We start from the raw sequence: 18,489 nt of genomic DNA on the forward strand, positions 1-18,489 counted from the left end.
TTGACATATCATAATATTACGATGTTCATATTATATTATATATGAGACTACATAGCTGTACACATGTTACATTGCTGTATTACATTCATGTATTGCACTTAAACTAACATTTTGGAGATATGATATTTAAATCCCCATTCCCCATGCTGCATTTTCTGAAGTTCTGTAGTTTATTTCTTTGAATGTGAAATGTCAGCTGGGCAGCTAAACTCCACGCTTTTAAGTTTTCTCTGGTTAGTTATTCTGTAGTGCGCAACTCCAAACCACTGTGAGCGTCTGGTATAAACGTTCTTTCAAGCAATCTAATTAATCAGAGAAAACAGCTATAACTCCTGCCTGCTGTACTAGAGTAGCTATAACAGGCCACTAAATCTACTTTCTCACAAACTCTCAAACCGTTCAATATAATGTAGTATATAATGTTAATATATTATATAACGGTTCCCAGAGCTGGCACTAAAGTTAGCAACTCAATGCTAGGTCATAATATGTGATCAGTTATTGTTGAACACTCAGTATTGCTCGGATCACGTATCCGATCGATTTTGAAATGGTCATAACTCAGCCAAATTTTGAACAATGAACTGAAACTTTGGGAAAGGTTTAAATTATCAAGCCAAATGTGTGCACAAAATTTTGAGTTCTTAGCTTTTAACGCGTTCTCATTTTATGAAGACAATAGTAAAAAAGAGGGAGTGTCACGCCACGCCCACTGTAATTGGGATTACGAAACTTTCAGGAAATCTAAGTTTGACCCATATCTATAATCTCTGAAATTTTGGTGCAATTTGGAGACGAATAACGTGAGTTATTAAAGTAATAGTTACTTATGGGCCACCCTGTACATACCATAGTAACCATGACTACATACCATTGCATAGTGACCATGACTACATAGTACATACCATAGTAACCATGACTACATACCATAGCAATATGTACATTGATAGATATTACTCCCCTCTATCAGAAACAACTAACTAAAAAGTCGATTTTGAGAAAATTTCCATGAAGACCCCCCTGTCCCCATAATACAGTCAAGTCGGCCATAGACAATTGTCTTACACGTTATCAATATGTCCTAGCTAATAAAGGACGATGGGTTGAGCAAATTATTAATTATTAAGTATTTTAATTGTATTATTATAAAAAGTATATATTTTCATTACCTAAATATGCAAAAACTAAGTGGAAATTTCATTTGTCAAAAAAATTAGAGCCATTTACTTTCCACACACTATTTTCAACTCACCCTGTAGTCTTACTCACAGTAGACTCCTCAAGTTGCATTTGCAGTTGTCTGTAAAACTGTAACTATAGCAACTAACTCTTTTTGTGAGATAATGCCCCATTCCTGACCTCCTAAAATATTTTAAAGTTTGTAGATAATATCTTGATACGTGGCTACCCTCATTCTCCGGACTTTAATTTGGAGGCTCCTATTTTACCAATTAATCAAAATTCGAAACCTTTAAGTTTAGAATACCTAGTAGCAACTATACTATACCACATACCTGGGCCAGTGAGATGAGATTAGAATTTAATAGATCTAATTACTAGATACAGTGGTGTGAACAGTATGTGAACTGTGGTATGTGAATCTTATTGAACACCTGGTGGTTTGTTTGGTAAGGTAATTATTAATTACTGCTAATTAAGGTAATTGTATTGATCACCACTGGAGAATATCAGAGTTCCGTTCTCAGTGTGTATTTTACAACAACTCTTATTATTTTATTATTTTAGCATGTGTCTTGTACAGAGAGAATTACGCAAAATAACTGTGTTACACACTGTGTGATATTCATGTTATATACATTATTATACATGTAATATTCATATTATATACATTATTATACATTATTACATGTTCCGTGTAACTCCATAGGAACTGGATCAAATTTATTTTTACAGCAAACTGAGACACATCAAATTACATTGCATACATAGTACCCAGTCAACTCATTTGTGATTTTGGTACACTGAAATTTCCTAAAATGTTACATAATATAATAATCATTGACTTCCTTCACTTTCTATTTTTTTTGTTGAAACTTTATCTCTTTCTCTTTTTTGTGTTACCCCTAACTTTTCTCACACTCCAGTATACCGCCAACCGTATAATTTGATAACTATGATAATATGTAGTCATGCGCAGTACATCATACATGGTTACTATAGTTACTAAATGGTTACTATAGGTACTATGGTTACTATAGGTACTACGGTAAATACTGTGTGGTTAAGCTTTTTCTATTGGTTTTAACTGACAATTTTCTACAACTTTGTTACCATGGTAATAGTAATACTATTGCTGACATTAATTTTCTCAACGTTTAAATTATAATCTATATAAAGGTTTACCTAGTTTTCCATTGCAATAACTTAATTATTGCTATTACTTGTTAATTTATTAATGATCAAATTGTAATAGATAATTAAGACATGAAATAAAGATATAATGTAGTTTAGAACTAATTACAACACTACAAATCCATTACATTTATTATATGTTATATATATATTTTTTTCTTATTTATTTATTTTTTGATATATTTTATATATTATTATATATATATGTTATATATTTGAGAAGGAATTGTAGTAATCCTCCTCACGTCCTAAGATGGCGTTTCTCTTGTCTCATATACAGTGGCGCCACTGCTCATATATAAATATATTATCTTCATAATATGTTGGACGTTGGTTCGCAGTTCTAGAAGTTTAGAACTAGTAATCTTCCCTAATATGGAGCTGGAATATAAACTCACAGGAAAACTATTAGAATTATATGCTCACATGCTCTGGGGCGTTTCTATATGAGTATAAGGGTGTTTTAAAACACATACCCTGTTACAATACACACTGTTGTAAGAAACATTGACGTTACCATAGTAACACTACCTCCTGACTACTCCTGTTGCAAGTAACCTTGACTGATCCTGTTGCAAGTAACCTTGACTACTCCTGTTGCAAGTAACCTTGACTACTCCTGTTGCAAGTAACCTTGACTACTCCTGTTGCAAGTAACCTTGACTGCTCCTGTTGCAAGTAACCTTGACTACTCCTGTTGCAAATAACCTTGACTACTCCTGTTGCAAGTAACCTTGACTACTCCTGTTGCAAGTAACCTTGACTACTCCTGTTGCAAGTAACCTTGACTACTCCTGTTGCAAGTAACCTTGACTACTCCTGTTGCAAGTAACCTTGACTGCTCCTGTCGCAAGTAACCTTGACTACTCCTGTTGCAAGTAACCTTCCCGCCGCGCTGTCACAGCTTCTTAGTTTATCTACATTTCACTATACTACTATTATATATATATATATTATATATATATATATAATACTACTCATAGTATATACAAGCATAATCAATATCTGTATTATTATAGTTAATCAGTTCTTTGTATCCGGGTCATCCTGATGACTATCAACTGTTTTCTTGGCCCAAACACTCAACGCAGTTTATCCATACATATTATATATAATAATACAATGTAATGTGTGTAATCAATCATCACTATAACAATTTAAGGACTGTGAACTCTTAGAACAGTAGTATTACAGTAATGTATTATACATTATATAATAATATTTCATTATAACCAGTCTCTTCTTAATAATATGTACATACTTACATGAATATTATTATTATATACAATATACAATATAATACATATTATCATTATATACATTATACATTCATATTATATATATATTATACACACTACACATTTACATAGTTACACTGCTTCTTTTCAATTTAGTGTTTAGTTTGTTCTAATGAATTGGATGAACTTAAGACGGCTTCAGCGTTCTAGTATTAATTCGCTGTCTCCATACATAGCAAGTTCTACTGTGTCTCAAAAGATTGCGCGATCAGATACAATGCAGCACTGCGCGTGTTGGTACGTCATGACTAGCTCACGTTATACTATGACTACTTATAAATACTCTATACTGTTCACAGTGGTGCTATAGGGGCAATTAGAAGATTCCAGCGGGCTTCTAGCATTATATAGCTTACTACATTATGATATAATGTAGTAAGCTAATCCTAAAAGCTCTTGATAAAAGAATGTTGGTGTGATCCTAGTAAACATTGTAAAACAAATTCTTCCTGGTATTGTTTAATTCTGCTGATAGATCAATGGTCGCATATTTTCAACTGTTTGATATTGTGTGTAGTGTCAATCTGATCATGACACAAATCACAGGTATTTACTTCTGTTCAGTCTAATTCTGAAACAGATTTATTAATAAATAAATTCAAACATTTATTGCACGCTTCGAAATTAAAATATACTTTAAAAAGATCGATTTAAGTCATTCAAGCGAGACTTTTTTATTATTCACTAAACGTAAATGCAGCATCTGTCCGTATGAAGTGTGGTGCAGTAACCATAGTAACACGTCACGTGTTACCATAGTAACTGCGTGGTATCGGGGTTGAAGTAAAGTGAGCTGGTGAGAATTATTTAAAAATATTGTTGAATTATATGGGGATGCTGCTGCTGTGTATCAATCATCGTGTCTTGTATTCGTTTGAGCATCATCTGTGTGGAAATTTGTGTGTTTGTATAGTTTGTAGCGTATTAAAAGTCAGTTTGAGATACTACGCTTAGCCTTGTTCACGTTTCCAGCTTGTTTACATATTTGCAGTTTTAAGTCTCATTCTCGCAGGCTATGTCTTCAGCGGGCAGGAAAATGTCGCCTGCTAACGGGCTGTATCAGGAAATTGACGGGGCCTTTTTAAAGCGGCTGCGCACGCCCCGGTGTACAAAAAGAGCTGGTGGATATAATAATTATATAGTGTGATTTAGTTAGTGTCACTGTCACTCTCCCCTAATTCCAAGTCTAATTAAGCAATTAACAATGTACAATTATAAATCCTGCTACCTGCTATAAATATACTCCTTTTAGAGCAGGAATAAGATGGATCTACTTATCACATGATCTTCCACGAGTTGTGGTTGCAGACCACGTGACATTAATATAGCGCTGTGATTGGTCAATACATCCTCACAAGCTTACAAATACCAACGTGGTTTAAATTTAGCCTGCTCGCCTATTCCGTACCATTTTGACATTGTAGTGCTGTATTATATATTGTAGTGCTGTATTATAAATGATATTATTATTGTGTATTATACTCTGCTGTGGTATAGAGTTATACATTTAGTATATTATAACATAATATACTGTAGATATTGTGCGTTCTATATAACGAGTATTTGGTTTATAATAAACGGTTTGGTTTGAAGTGCTGCGTTTCTGTTGATTTTAGTGTAGGGACCTATCCTAGTCATGTCAGTGCGCTCTAATTGGTTTCGCCAGCAACGTTCTATTCATTTAAATTACATCTTATCTTATCTTATAATCTTACTATCTTTTAATACTTTCAAACTACTATATAACAAATAATTTGAGGTTATTACTGTGTTTTGAACGACGACTAGTGGGTTTATCAAGTACTTCTCACACTTACCACTATCATTACTTGGTTTCATTAGTAGAGAGGCTCAAATCCTTTACAGCAATGGTTAGCACTGATGTCTATAACAAGTTAGAAGCGATCAACAAAAGCATAAAAGGTACTGAAGAAGCTATCTACCTTACTCGGGAATATTATGACTGGGATAAAGTGGTGGGTTTTGGAAAATTCCGCCATATTTTTCCCGGTCATTAATTTTCCCAGTCATAAATTAACCCGCTATAATGTTCCCGAGTAAGGTAAACTAATAGTAATACATTTTGATGCTTGGTGGGTTTTGGAACATTCCGCCATATTTTTCCCGGTCATTAATTTTCCCAGTCATAAATTAACCCGCTATAATATTCCCGAGTAAGGTAGTTGATTTTTCAGATTTGGCCACGTTGAATAACAAGACGGATATTTTTAAAGTTTCGAAGGAACTATACAGTTTAAGTAAGAGAGCCTTGGCACTACTGAAGACCACTCTACTAAGGGGGGGGGGGGGGGGGATCATGTTTTTTTGTCCGTTTTTGTCCGTTTGGCAGCTATATTTTCAAAACGGACAAAAAATAAAGCGGACAAAAACGGACAAAAACGGACAAAAACGGACAAAAACGGACAAAAAATAACAAAAATTGAAATAACATTTAGATGCTTCCTCCTCCTCCTCTTCCTCCTCCTCCTCCTCCTCCTCCTCCTCCTCCTCCTCCTCCTTCTCCTCCTCCTCCTCCTCCTCCTCCTCCTCCTCTTCCACCTTCTCCTCCTCCTCCTCCTCAGCCATCCTCCTCAGCCATCCTCCTCAGTCCTCCTCAGTCCTCCTCAGTCCTCCTCAGTCCTCCTCCTCTGCAGTCCTCATCATCCTCCTCAGTCCTCCTCCTCCTGGGTCCTCCTCCTCCTCTTTATCCTCCTCCTCTTCCTCCTCAGTCCTCAGTCCTTCTCCTTAGTCCTCCTCCTCATCCTTTTCGTCAGTACTCCTCCTCCTCAGTCCTCCCCCAGTCCCCCTCCTCCTCCTATTCAGTCCTCCTCCTCAGTTCTCCTCCTTCTCATTCCTCCTTCTGAGTCCTCCTCATTCCTCCTTCTGAGTCCTCCTCCTCCTCCTCTTTCTCCTGAGTCCTCCTTTTGGGTCCTCTTTCTCCTCCTCCTTCTCAGTCCTCCTCCTCCTCCCTCTCAGTCATCCTCCTCAGTCATCCTCCTCAGCCATCCTCCTCAGCCATCCTCTTCAGCGATCCTCCTCAGTACTCCTCAGTCCTCCTCCTTCTCAGTCCTCCTCAGTCCTCCTCCTCAGTCATCCTTCTCCTCCTCCTCCTCCAGGGGGGATCCTGTTTTTTATCCGTTTTTTCCGTTCGGAACCCTATATTATCAAAACGGACAAAAAAAAGAGCGGACAAAAACGGACAAAAACGGACAAAAAATAACAAAAATGGAAATAATATTTAGATGCTTCCTCCTCCTCCTCAGTCTTCCTCAGTCATCCTCCTCCTCCTCCTGAGTCCTCCTCCTGGGTCCTCCTCCTGGGACCTCCTCCTCTTGGGTCCACCTCCTCTTCATCCTCCTCCTCTTCCTCCTCAGTCCTCAGTTCTCCTCCTCAGCTCAGTCCTCCTCCTCAGTCCTCCTCCTCATCCTTTTCCTCAGTCCTCCTCCTCAGTCCTGCCCAGTCCCCCTCCTCCTCCTATTCACTCCTCCTCCTCCTCCTCCTCCTCCTCCTCCTCCTCCTCCTCCTCCTCAGTCCTCCTCCTCCTCAGTCCTCCTCCTTCTCAGTCTTCCTCCTCCTCCTCAGTCCTCCTCCTCCTCAGTCATCCTCCTCAGTCCTTCTCCTCCTCAGTCCTTCTCCTCTTCCTCCTCCTCCTCAGTCTTCCTCATATTCCTCAGTCCTCCCCCAGTCACCCTCCTCCTCAGTCCTCCCCCAGTCACCCTCCTCCTCATCCTCCTCATCAGTCCTCCTTCGCCTTCTCAGTCCTCCTCTTCAGTCCTCCTCCTCCTTTTCCTGGTTCCTCCTCCTCAGTCCGCATTCTCCTCCTCAGTCCTTCTCAGTCCTTTCCCCAGTCACCCTCCTCCTCATCCTCCTCATCAGTTCTCCTTCTCCTTAGTCCTCCTCCTCAGTCCTCCTCCTCAGTCTTCCTCCTCCTCAATCCTTTCCCCAGTCACCCTCATCCTCATCCTCCTCATCAGTCCTCCTTCTCCTTCTCAGTCCTCCTTCTCAGTCCTCCTCCTCCTCTTCTTCCTGGTTCCTCCTCCTGGGTCCTCCTTCTCCTCCTCAGTCCTCCTCCTCTTCCTCCTCCTCCTGGGTCCTCCTGATCCTCCTCAGTCTTCTTTCTCCTTCTACTCCTCAGTCCTCCTCCTCCTCAATCCTCCTCTTCCTCCTAAGTCCTCCCCTCCTCAGTCCTCCTAAGTCCTCCCATTCTCAGTCCTCCTCCTCATCAGTCCTCTTCACCAGTCCTCCTCCTCAGTCCTCCTTATCCTCATCCTTCATCTCCTTCCTTCATCTCCTTTCTCCTCCTCATCCTCCTCATACACCTCCTACTCATCAGTCCTCCTCCTCACTGCTCACTCCTTCTCCTCCTCCTCCTCCTCCTCCTCGTCCTTAGTCCTCTTTATCAGTCCTCATCAGTCCTCATCAGTCCTCCTCCTCCCCAGTCCTCCTTTTGGGGCCTTTTCCTGGGTCCTCCTCCTGGGTCCTCCTCCTCTTGGGTCCTCCTCCTCTTGGGTCCTCCTCCTCATCCTTCTCCTTAGTCCTCCTCCTCCTCAGTCCTCCTCTTGAGTCCTTCTTCTCCTCCTCCTCCTATTCATTCCTCCTCCTCAGTTCTCCTTCTCAGTCTCACTCCTCCTTCTCAGTCCTCCTCCTCCTCTTCTTCCTGGTTCCTCCTCTTGGGTCCTCCTTCTCCTCCTCAGTCCTCCTCCTCTTCCTGGGTCCTCCTGATCCTCCTCAGTCTTCTTCCTCCTTCTACTCCTCAGTCCTCCTCCTGCTCAATCCTCCTCTTCCTTCTAAGTCCTCCCCTCCTCAGTCCTCCTAAGTCCTCCCCTTCTCAGTCCTCCTCCTCATCAGTCCTCTTCACCAGTCCTCCTCCTCAGTCCTCCTTATCCTCATCCTTTATCTCCTTTCTCCTCCTCATCCTCCTCATACACCTCCTTCTCCTCATCAGTCCTCCTCCTCACTCCTCAGTCCTTCTCCTCCTCCTCCTCCTCCTCGTCCTTAGTCCTCTTTATCAGTCCTCATCAGTCCTCATCGGTCCTCCTCCTCCCCAGTCCTCCTCATGGGGCCTTTTCCTGGGTCCTCCTCCTCTTGGGTCCTCCTCCTCTTGAGTCCTTCTTCTCCTCCTCCTATTCATTCCTCCTCCTCAGTTCTCCTTCTCAGTCTCACTCCTCCTCAGCCCCCCTCCTCTCCCTCCTCAGTCCCCCTCCTCAGTCCCCCCTCCTCCTTTTCCTCTCTTTCATCTCTCAATAATTTGTTCAATTTATAATTATTGTTGGTGTTATTGTTAACATAATTTATTGTTATATACTAAAATGTTTTTAAGCGCATTTGAGTCTGACTCAAAATGTGCTCAAGAATCTTTGTGTTTAACAAAGTTTTACTCTCCAGTAATAAAACTTTTCATCCCTTTTTATGTTATTAAAAAATGTGTAGACTATTCTTTGTGCCTAATTGAAGATTAAAAGTTTGAGAAAGGACCATGGTCATTAACCGGGCTACCCATTTCTGCAGATAGCCTGTTACAAATTGTGGAGAAAATTTAAATCAAAAGTTACAATTTTTGTCCGTTTATGTCCGTTTTTGTCCGTTTTTGTCCGTTTGGCAGCTATATTTTCAAAACGGACAAAAATTAACGGACAAAAACGGACAAAAACGGACAAAAAATAACATGAGCCCCCCCCCTCTACTAAAGACACCCTAGGAGGGGACAGCCACTGAGGCGCTAGATATAATTAGAAATGAGCTAGCCCAATTTAGAAAAATTCTCATTGAGAGGGATACAGGCATACTCTGACTTTGGAAGGGCAGAATGAGTCTGATAAGATAACAGAAGAACTCTAGTCCTCAAAGGTGTAGAAACATGTTGCATCAAAACTGCCCAACATCCCTATGGTGTCAAGGAAGGCACAGCTAGGTTAAAATTCAAGAACAAGGAACTCATGGATAAAGCTAAAGATGCCCTTAGTTTGGACTACTAAGTGTCTGCAAAATCCCACAGTACAGCGTGGCAATGCTTGAACCTAAGCTTACTATGTTTGATCTTAAGGGAGATTTTGAGTCATCTGAAGACTTGTGCCAGAGTATCCTTGATAAGAACAGTTCTATAAAGAGTTTAGTTGAAGACGGGAACGATACTTTTAAGGTTGTTTTCTTGGAGAATAACAAGACCTGGGCATACCAGGTAAGTGTTATATAAGTGTAAGAATTATAATGCCGACCCAGTTTCCACTGTGCAGGTGCCCACAAATCGAAGGATTGTGCAAGAGAAAAAAGTCGGGTAACAAGTATCAAGTTAACAAATTCTTTGAGAGTACGAACTTTCGAAAAACAAATTTTCGCCGATGTACCTCTCCAGGAGTTGGTTCAATCGAATAGAGATGACATGGCTGATGGCTGTCAAAGAAACCAGAACAAGAACAGCATGCAATCTATCTTCATTCTTCATAATAATATGAAGATACCAAAGTTCTCTGAACTGAAGTCGACTAGCAGTTCAGCAACTATTTACTTATTTACCTGAATCATGGAATTCTCTCTAGTGAAATAAGTGAAGTCAATCCCGATATAGGGATTCCCGAATCCCGGAATTTCCCGATGATTTTCAGTCGGAAATTCCCGACCGGGAAATTTTCTCAATTCCCGATTTTCGGGAATTTTAAATATTTGGGTTCGTTACAGTTGCAAATTTTAGAATATTCTATGTAATTTAAAAAATTAAATTAAAAGTTGGGTCATAGCATAAACTGATAAACATGACGTTAGGGATCGTTCACATATTAAGTAATCACTTTTTGGACAATTTTTAACCCCTTATTACACAAAATGGGACCTAAAGATGAGGCATGGTGCTCAGCTCATGCCTCATCTTTAGGTTCCAATTCTCTACCTCTTGATGTCCGTAACGTCGATAATATTGTGTCTTTCAAGAGTAAGCTGAAGAACTAGTTGTATGACCAGTTATAGCCTGGTTACCCTGGTTAATTTTTTAGCAATTTTTACTCCCTCCCCCTTCCGTAATCAACCGTAATCAAGACCCACCCCCCTCCTCCTGACAGCAAAATTACGTAATCATGGCCTGACCCCCCCCCCCCCCCCCCCCCCTTTTGACTTTTTTCCCTGGAAAACACTTTTCTCTGCGTTTTATGCTACCGTACCCTGATCATTGTGAGCCGAAATCATCCGGCCAATCACCTTCCCAACTACTTACTTTAGCAGCCGGATACCCGATCCATTCCTAAATTTTATCACTATCATAGTCAAATTTGAATTTGAATTAAGATATTGTCAAATTGTTATTATTCTAAAGGGTAAAAATTTTTTTGATTACGTAATATGTGAACGACCCCTTAGACTATTGCTAGTTTATACAATATCTTTGTCGCATAGTAGCGGGGTAGTAAATACTGTGTTTCGTTTTCATTTCGTTACTGTGTATTATCATTTTGCTATGTTATTTAACTATGACCTATGCATAATAATGATGGGGGGGGGGTGTAATATACTAGAAATGGGGGAGGGGCCGGGGGGGGGGGGGGGTAATATACTATGCATCATAATGAGGGGGGGGGCCGGGGGGTAATATACTAGAAATGGGGGGGGGGGGGGAATATACTATGCATCATAATGAGGGGGGGTGTAATATACTATGCATCATAATGAGGGGGGGTGTAATATACTAGAAATGGGGGGGGGGGGTGTAATATACTAGAAATGGGGGGTGTAATATACTAGAAATGAGGAGGGGGTGTAATATACTAGAAATGGGGGAGGGGCCGGGGGGGTAATATACTATGCATCATAATGAGGGGGGTGGTAATATACTAGAAATGGGGGGGGGGGGGGGGGAATATACTATGCATCATAATGAGGGGAGGGGGTGTAATATACTATGCATCATAATGAGGGGGGGTGTAATATACTAGAAATGGGGGGGTGTAATATACTAGAAATGGGGGGGTGTAATATACTAGAAATGGGGGGTGTAATATACTAGAAATGAGGGGGGGGGGTGTAATATACTAGAAATGCAGCTATAGTCGAGGTAATTTAAAATCAGTATGTTTTAAATTCTCTTCAGCATACAGATTTGTACTGTAAAAAGTATGGATTTTTATTTGACAATGATAACGAAGTTCTTAGAAGTATTCCCTAATCGTAACCTTTTCCCGCATCAAGTAATGTCAATCACAATAAAAGTTATGAATATTAAGTTATGATTATTCATAGCATGTCAAGCTATAATACCATTATCAAGTTATTAGTACTACAATTCAATATGAAATAATTCTATAACTAGTAGAATACTATTATAAAATAGTTCTGTAAAATTGCTATGAATAAATAAATTGGTACCACAATACAATGAAAATATAGAACTAAAATACTGTTATAGTTAATAAGTAAGTGTTAATTTAACTAATGATAGGTGTTACTGTATTTAACTACTGCTAGAGAAGTATGGGTGCTATTATAATATAGTATCGTACTGAATAGGAGGTCTTGTGTAATGTATTATTGCAGTGCGCTATTATGTAGGGTATTTATCGTACTTGGTTATAATATATAGTACTAAATAGTTGTATTATATATTCCTGTTTAGTGTATGTAAGTATGTATCATATAGGCTGCAGGCTAGGAGATAAGGAGATGGGAGTTTAAATACACCATTAACACGCTACAATCCACCTTTAATCCGGACCAGGAACTTTTATTCCGGACCAGATTACATTCCGGACCAGATTACGTTCCGGACCAGATTACATTCCGGACCAGATTACATTTCGGACCAGATTACATTCCGGACCAGATTACATTCCGGACCAGATTACATTCCGGACCAGATTACATTCCGGACCAGATTATGTCATAATAGTGAAATGAATAACTACACAATATATTCTATATGTGCACGTGCGAGATAAAAGAGCTAGAGAGTAGTGTGTGAGTCCTCTAAGTGCATTTATTTTACCATATACCTCGTGAAGTTGGTAAAAGTAACCATTTTATTGCTAAATGGATATTATTCACATTTTACTTAAGTTCGGCACGTGCACAGTTCCATGCTTGACACGCACATTTTTAAGAGTTGTTAATATATATAATGCAGTTAGTTCACTTTACAAACTTTACATGTTTCCCTCTTCAGAAACTTTACTTTAGTCAGTATTAGATTTACTTTTGTGTAAGGATTATTTGTTGCAGTTTAAACTTTAAATCGTATTAAAATAATTGTACCATATAGCATGCAGTACCTTGTAGTTTACTACATCTCATATCTTGTGCGCGTGTTAAGCTTGTGCACGTGTAGATAATATGCACGCTGGTAGTGTACCTTGTAATGAGATGTAATGTGGTGTGCCATGGTAACAGCATTTTAACACTAACAGTAACACATTATCTTATAATAGTCTCTATTATAGAGACTATTATATATTATAACTAGAAAACCCGTGGTCACAGGGAGGAAGCTAATAGTATTTTTTGTTAGTAAGTTTAAATCGCATCAAAAAATATCCTACACATGAACCGAAGATACAGCCAATTAAAATGTTGCTCGCACTAAACACAACGTAATATCACCAAAACTGATCAAAATGACGTTAAAACAATCATTGCACGTGCACGTGCGTGTAATAATCCTCGTTACCATGGTTACTACGCAAGTTCATATTTTTCGTTTGATTTGCACGTGGGCGGTCGTACATACATACAGACAAAAATAATCTTTTGAATTATAGTAGAGATATGTTATAATAATACACATATCACTGTCAATTTTATTGTGTACAATGTACTATTGTATAACATTTACCATCGGATATAATAATTGTTCCGGTACCAAAACCTGCATTCCAAAGTACAGCTTACTAGTTTAGTTTCCTTAATTATTGCCTCCGATAAGTAAAAGCAATGCCGGTCACCATATTTAAAGGTAATGTTACTATGGTAACTACAATATTACTATGGTTACAGTACCATTACATATTATAATCTAGGCATAGCTCCAGAGTTCTAACTCTTGTTTACTTGTAGTCATCTGACAAGTACATATTAATATTTCTACCATCACTGCATGTTAATGTTCTGAATAGTTTAATAGAGTTGTTATCGCGGCGGAAAGTAATTACTCTAGTAGCAGGGAGTAGTAATGGTATGTACTGTTATTTGTGCGAGAAACTGTAGTCGGTTATTTAATACGTAAGTTTTAAGTAGGATAGGTAGGTAGGATAAGTAGGTAGGTACCTGTAGGATGTTTTCAAAGCACAATGTTGAGGTATATAATATTATGATAATATGTACTACAAACCCGCTAACTTCGAAAGCTTTGTTCGAGGAAATTTTAAGAATCAGTTATGTTTTAATTTCTCTTTACTGTAGAAAATATGGATTTGTATTTTACAATGACGACAACGTTGTACTTATTCGGATTCTATAAACGATACTTTTTACCGCATCAAAAATATCAATAACAACCAAAGTTATGAATAGTCGTAGCGTGAGCTAGTCATGACGTGTTATTGCATAAAGCAACGCGCGTTGCTAACCAGTGCTTGCTCGCGCACGTGTAATCTCTTGCTGTTGCTACGCAACGACGTAGTCAAACAGTGATGAAATTACGCCATTTTATTTTTAACGTTTATTTTACCTCACTTCCGACGTCCCCGTTGCCGGGGGGGGGGGGGGGGATTTCGTCAAGTTTAAATATAATATAGATATGTATATAATATCAATACTAATAATCCCAGTAAATCTGTTGTGTGCGTGTGTGTTTGTGTGCGGGAAATTTCCGAGCGGAAAGAAGAAGAAAATAAGAAAACGGTAAGAGTTACGGGACTTGTTTTTTCGGTATAGTACCGACAAAACTCTGACGAAGCCAATAAGCAAATATTTTAAAAATCGGCAGGTGTTAAGTGGTTTACTTGATGGTTTTGTACCACAAATGTGACATAAAATGGCTCACTTTTTCTCCCTCCTCGCTCTCTCTCCCATTACTGTATATGCAGCGTTGTTACTTGAATCATAATTAGGTTATTTGGCATTGTATCAGCCGCAAGATTCACTGTCATGTCATACTATAAGCTTATTGGGGGGGGGGGGCACTCATTGCGGTCTGTTTGGAGTAGAGAGAGAGTTCATACTTCCATACGACAATATAATGCGTGTTTTCGAATATAATAGGCGGGGTTATACTTTTGCATTTCAACTGCGATAGTGCCCCAGCCGTAGGCACGGGTTACACTAGTATGTAATAATGATAATATGTAACTAACATTAATTTAAACTATTTAAAAATGTGTGCTATTTCAATTTTAAGAGCATAATCACAGTTCCGCTCTTAATCCTCACAACTTCATTAATGTTCATTATGTTTATTTTTGCAATTACGCTATTTTAAATGAAACAAATACATTATATCAGCGACTAACATCAGTTTCTCGCTGTCATTCTGCTCAAGATTGGAATATTTATGTTCATCGTTCTACAGCTGCAATTTTATCATGTTGAGTAACTTTTATCATCTTCAGTTAAGAGCGTTAAGGTTGTTGGAGATATTGTAAGTCTATTTTTAAAGAACAAAAATAGAAAATAAATGTATTTAACGTAACAGATGTGTGACAATGATGAACAAGGACAGCTAAATATCAATTAGGTGGGCGTTTCTCAATTTAACATTACAGAGCCTCCATCTTACTGTCACTTCTAGTTTCAATACCACAGCTGTAAGCTACTGTTCCTCAAATTGTTACCTTATATGGTAGTATACTGCACTGCCTGCAGATAAACCAATACCCAGCTGTCTCTAATAATAGGTCGAGTACGGGGTGATATTAAAGGGGATTGAGTTGGTTATCTCCGAGCGCGAGGATGGGGTGATATTAAATGGGATTGAGTTTTGACGATTTTTTCAGGTCCAAGATTTTCACAATGGAATAAAAAATGTTTAAAAGCCTATCTCAAAATTCTAAAAAGAGTGAAATCTTCTAAATGGTCCTTAGAATATATCCTGAAAGTTTCAAGATGATTGCTCAAAAAATGTAGGAGAAGATAGATTTTTAGACTCGATTTTCAGGACGCGCGATTGAAAATCGCTCACGCAATACAATTACACATGAGCGCTGACCTTTGACCGGCAATAATTTCGTCTAGGAACAATATTTTTCCATGGGACCAAAAGTAGCAGATAGATATCACTCCCCTCTATTAGAAACAACTATAAAATCAATTTCGAGAGAAATTTCATAAAGACCCCCCCCCCCCCTGCCCCCTTAAAGGGGATTGAGTTGGTTATCTCCGAGGAGGGGTGATATTGAAGAGGATTGAGTTGGTTATCTCCGAGGAGGGGATGATATTGAAGGGGATTGAGTTGGTTATCTCCGAGGAGGGGTGATATTGAAGGGGATTGAGTTGGTTATCTCCGAGGAGGGGTGATATTGAAGAGGATTGAGTTGGTTATCTCCGAGGAGGGGTGATATTGAAGGGGATTGAGTTGGTTATCTCCGAGGAGGGGTGATATTGAAGAGGATTGAGTTGGTTATCTCCGAGGAGGGGTGATATTGAAGAGGATTGAGTTGGTTATCTCCGAGGAGGGGTGATATTGAAGGGGATTGAGTTGGTTATCTCCGAGGAGGGGATGATATTGAAGGGGATTGAGTTGGTTATCTCCGAGGAGGGGTGATATTGAAGGGGATTGAGTTGGTTATCTCCGAGGAGGGGTGATATTGAAGGGGATTGAGTTGGTTATCTCCGAGGAGGGGTGATATTGAAGGGGATTGAGTTGGTTATCTCCGAGGAGGGGTGATATTGAAGGGGATTGAGTTGGTTATCTCCGAGGAGGGGTGATATTGAAGAGGATTGAGTTGGTTATCTCCGAGGAGGGGATGATATTGAAGGGGATTGAGTTGGTTATCTCCGAGGAGGGGTGATATTGAAGGGGATTGAGTTGGTTATCTCCGAGGAGGGGTGATATTGAAGGGGATTGAGTTGGTTATCTCCGAGGAGGGGTGATATTGAAGGGGATTGAGTTGGTTATCTCCGAGGAGGGGATGATATTGAAGGGGATTGAGTTGGTTATCTCCGAGGAGGGGTGATATTGAAGGGGATTGAGTTGGTTATCTCCGAGGAGGGGTGATATTGAAGGGGATTGAGTTGGTTATCTCCGAGGAGGGGTGATATTGAAGGGGATTGAGTTGGTTATCTCCGAGGAGGGGTGATATTGAAGAGGATTGAGTTGGTTATCTCCGAGGAGGGGGTGATATTGAAGGGGATTGAGTTGGTTATCTCCGAGGAGGGGTGATATTAAAGGGGATTGAGTTGGTTATCTCCGAGGAGGGGTGATATTGAAGGGGATTGAGTTGGTTATCTCCGAGGAGGGGTGATATTGAAGGGGATTGAGTTGGTTATCTCCGAGGAGGGGTGATATTGAAGGGGATTGAGTTGGTTATCTCCGAGGAGGGGTGATATTGAAGAGGATTGAGTTGGTTATCTCCGAGGAGGGGTGATATTGAAGGGATTGAGTTGGTTATCTCCGAGGAGGGGTGATATTGAAGAGGATTGAGTTGGTTATCTCCGAGGAGGGGTGATATTGAAGAGGATTGAGTTGGTTATCTCCGAGGAGGGGTGATATTGAAGGGGATTGAGTTGGTTATCTCCGAGGAGGGGTGATATTGAAGGGGATTGAGTTGGTTATCTCCGAGGAGGGGTGATATTGAAGAGGATTGAGTTGGTTATCTCCGAGGAGGGGTGATATTGAAGGGGATTGAGTTGGTTATCTCCGAGGAGGGGTGATATTGAAGAGGATTGAGTTGGTTATCTCCGAGGAGGGGTGATATTGAAGAGGATTGAGTTGGTTATCTCCGAGGAGGGGTGATATTGAAGGGGATTGAGTTGGTTATCTCCGAGGAGGGGTGATATTGAAGAGGATTGAGTTGGTTATCTCCGAGGAGGGGTGATATTGAAGGGGATTGAGTTGGTTATCTCCGAGGAGGGGATGATATTGAAGGGGATTGAGTTGGTTATCTCCGAGGAGGGGTGATATTGAAGGGGATTGAGTTGGTTATCTCCGAGGAGGGGTGATATTGAAGAGGATTGAGTTGGTTATCTCCGAGGAGGGGTGATATTGAAGGGGATTGAGTTGGTTATCTCCGAGGAGGGGTGATATTGAAGAGGATTGAGTTGGTTATCTCCGAGGAGGGGTGATATTGAAGGGGATTGAGTTGGTTATCTCCGAGGAGGGGATGATATTGAAGGGGATTGAGTTGGTTATCTCCGAGGAGGGGTGATATTGAAGAGGATTGAGTTGGTTATCTCCGAGGAGGGGTGATATTGAAGGGGATTGAGTTGGTTATCTCCGAGGAGGGGTGATATTGAAGAGGATTGAGTTGGTTATCTCCGAGGAGGGGTGATATTAAAGGGGATTGAGTTGGTTATCTCCGAGGAGGGGTGATATTGAAGGGGATTGAGTTGGTTATCTCCGAGGAGGGGTGATATTAAAGGGGATTGAGTTGGTTATCTCCGAGGAGGGGTGATATTGAAGGGGATTGAGTTGGTTATCTCCGAGGAGGGGATGATATTGAAGGGGATTGAGTTGGTTATCTCCGAGGAGGGGTGATATTGAAGAGGATTGAGTTGGTTATCTCCGAGGAGGGGTGATATTGAAGGGGATTGAGTTGGTTATCTCCGAGGAGGGGTGATATTGAAGAGGATTGAGTTGGTTATCTCCGAGGAGGGGTGATATTAAAGGGGATTGAGTTGGTTATCTCCGAGGAGGGGTGATATTGAAGGGGATTGAGTTGGTTATCTCCGAGGAGGGGTGATATTAAAG

At 40.1% G+C, this 18,489-nt stretch overlaps 2 protein-coding genes across 2 annotated transcripts in view; one reads left to right on the plus strand and one right to left on the minus strand.

Moving 5' to 3' along the window:
• The window catches only part of LOC134825585 (ORM1-like protein 1), a 77,001-nt gene that overhangs the window by 24,426 nt on the left and 34,086 nt on the right, over positions 1-18,489 (minus strand). The window lies entirely within an intron of this gene.
• The window catches only part of LOC134825582 (N-acetylgalactosamine-6-sulfatase-like), a 62,111-nt gene continuing 49,034 nt past the window's right edge, over positions 5,413-18,489 (plus strand). The window contains 1 exon segment of the mRNA XM_063837821.1: positions 5,413-5,430. The gene's annotated coding sequence lies outside the window, so the exon portion shown is untranslated.

This window comes from Bolinopsis microptera, chromosome 13 (assembly GCF_026151205.1).
Source record: "Bolinopsis microptera isolate Bmic1 chromosome 13, MBARI_Bmic_1.0, whole genome shotgun sequence".
In the NCBI taxonomy this organism is placed as follows: Eukaryota; Metazoa; Ctenophora; class Tentaculata; order Lobata; family Bolinopsidae; genus Bolinopsis; species Bolinopsis microptera.